We start from the raw sequence: 3,290 nt of genomic DNA, 5'->3' as shown, positions 1-3,290 counted from the left end.
GCGCATGCGCACTGTTTTATGCTTACTGGAGGAGACCGGAATTGAGACTCCGCCTGCGGCCGGGGTTGTATAGACTCTATACCTAGGGGTGTGCACCGGCCGGCCCCGTGACTGCTGTGGAGGGCAGAGCAAGAGGCTTAATCCTGTTCAAAATTAATATATTAACCGGACATATATAACCATTGCTATGGGCATACAGGTACTAGCAGTGTTACACTAGTGCTACCTGTCTGCCTCATATTAAAGGGAACCCGTCACCCCGTTTTTTCAGTAGGAGATAAAAAATACTGTTAAATAGGGCCTGAGCTGTGCGTTACAATAGTGTATGTAGTGTACCCTGATTTCCCACCTATGCTGCCGAAATACCTTACCAAAGTCGCCGTTTTCGCCTGTCAATCAGGCTGGTCAGGTCAGATGGGTGTGGTCGTGACATCGCTGTTTCTTCCCCCAGATCTTGCATATCTTTCCGTTGGTGGCGTAGTGGTTTGCACATGCCCAACAGGCGAATCCACTGCGCAGCTGAAGGAAAAGAGCGTGATCTGCGCTATTCAGCCGTTTATCGTGGGCGCAGCCATCTTTGTGAGGCCGTGCGTGCGCAGATGGTACTGCTCGGCTTCCCGGGGCTTCAGGAAAATTGCTGCAGTATGCCACGCGTGCGCAGATGGAGATCGCGGCGGCCATTTTCCTGAAGCCGAGATGCGAGCCCTCCCATGCGCCCAAACGGTGGTTCCCCCCCACATATGTGCTATCAGCATACTCAGGACAAATTGGACAACAACTTTCGGGGTCCAATTTCTCCTGTTGCCCTCGGAAAAATACAAAACTAGGGGCTAAAAAATAATTTGGGGGGGGAAATTTTTTATTTTTATTTTCACGGCTCTGCGTTATAAACTGTAGTGAAACACTTGGGGGTTCAAAGTTCTCACAACACATCTAGATAAGTTCCTTGGGGGGTCTAGTTTCCAAAATGGTGTCACTTGTGGGGGGTTTCTACTGTTTAGGTACATTAGGGGCTCTGCAAACGCAATGTGACGCCTGCAGACCAATCCATCTAAGTCTGCATTCCAAATGATGCTCCTTCCCTTCCGAGCTCTGCCATGCGCTCAAACGGTGGTTCCCCCCCACATATGGGGTATCAACGCACTCAGGACAAATTGGACAACAACTTTTGGGGTCCAATTTCTCCTGTTACCCTCGGGAAAATACAAATAAATAATTTTTGTGGGAAACAAATTTATTTTTTATTTTTACGGTTCTGCATTATAAACTTCTGTGAAGCACATGGTGGGTCAAAGTGCTCACCACACATCTAGATAAGTTCCTTAGGGGGTCTACTTTCCAAAATGGTGTCACTTGGGGGTTTCAATGTTTAGGCACATCAGTGGCTCTCCAAACGCAACATGGTGTCCCATCTCAATTCCTGTCAATTTTGCATTGAAAAGTCAAACGGCGCTCCTTCCCTTCCAAGCTCTGCCATGCGCCCAAACAGTGGTTTACTCCCACATATGGGGTATCAGCGTACTCAGGACAAATTGTACAACAACTTTTGGGGTCCAATTTCTCCTGTTACCCTTGGTAAAATAAAACAAATTGGAGCTGAAATAATTTTTTTGTGACAAAAAAAGTTAAATGTTCATTTTTATTTAAACATTCCAAAAATTCCTGTGAAACACCTGAAGGGTTAATAAACTTCGTGAATGTGGTTTTGAGCACCTTGAGGGGTGCAGTTTTTAGAATGGTGTCACACTTCGGTATTTTCTATCATATAGACCCCTCAAAATGACTTCAAATGAGATGTGGTCACTAAAAAAAATGGTGTTGTAAAAATGAGAAATTGCTGATCAAATTTTAATCCTTATAACTCCCTAACAAAAAAAAATTTTGGTTCCAAAATTATGCTGATGTAAAAGTAGACATGTGGGAAATGTTACTTATTAAGTATTTTGTGTGACATATCTCTGTAATTTAATTGCATAAAAATTCAAAGTTGGAAAATTGCAAAATTTTTAAAATTTTCACCAAATTTCCATTTTTTTCACAAATAAACGCAGGTAATATCAAAGAAATTTTACCACTAACATGAAGTACAATATGTCACGAGAAAACAATGTCAGAATCACCGGGATCCGTTGAAGTGTTCCAGAGTTATAACCTCATAAAGGGACAGTGGTCAGAATTGTAAAAATTGGCCCGGTCCATAACGTGCAAACCACCTTTGGGGGTAAAGGGGTTAATTCGTTGACACTAGGACTCAATTTAAGAGAATAGCCTCCCCATACAGGTGACAATCCAGCAGCTGTCGGCTGTACACTATAGCTGACAACTTGCTGCATTAGCCACCATCAGTATCTGCACCTTCCAAATCTGTTTAACCCCTTAGATGCTGCTGTCAATAGTGACTACATCATTATAAATGGTTAACAGAGTGTGGGGGCTTCCTCTTTATCCAAATTGGTGCCCTCAGATCATGATTGTGTGGTCTCGATGTTTGCCATGGCATTTCATGGCCATATATCGGCCTTACAGTCTGACAGCTCTGGTAATCTGTTCAGAAGTTAGAGACATTTAGGTGGTAAAAATACACATTTTCATTTCTGTCTACCACTTTGCATTAATTCCTGTAAAGTACCTGAAGGGTTAATAAACTACCTGACAGCAGTTTTCAATATGTCTAGGGGTGCTGTTTTTAAAATGGTATCACGTTTGGGGGTTTCCCAATATATGGGACCCCTAAAGTCACTTCAAAGATGGATAGTCCCCTAAAAAAATAAATTTTGTAAATTTCCTTGAAAAGATGAAAAATTGCTGCTACATTTTTAAACCTCCTAAAATGCTAACAAAATAAAAGAACATTTTACATATGGTGCTGATGTAAAGCCAACATGTGGGAAATGTTATTTATTAATGGTTTACTGTGGTATGACCATCTGGATCAAAGGGATAATCATTCAAATTTAGAAAATTGCTAATTTTTTAACATTTTTCTCAAATTTTTGCTATTTTTTATAAATAAACACAAAACATATTGACCTAAAGTTACCATTATCATAAAGTATAATGTGTCATGAAAAAACAATCTCAAAATCACTGGGATTTGTTGAAGCATTGCAGAGTTATTACCACATAAAATTACACTGATCAGATTTCAAAAATTTGGCTCCGTCACTAAGGGGTTAAATACCTTAGTACTAAAAATCAATAACTATAACAATATTTTGGGATTCTGAGACAGTGAAAACAACCAAAGGAAACTAGAGGTCAGAGGCAAGGACATACGTATTAATTCCAGT

This window comes from Ranitomeya imitator, chromosome 7 (genome assembly GCF_032444005.1).
Source record: "Ranitomeya imitator isolate aRanImi1 chromosome 7, aRanImi1.pri, whole genome shotgun sequence".
Taxonomy (NCBI): Eukaryota; Metazoa; Chordata; class Amphibia; order Anura; family Dendrobatidae; genus Ranitomeya; species Ranitomeya imitator.
Note: the sequence above shows the minus strand (reverse complement) of the source record.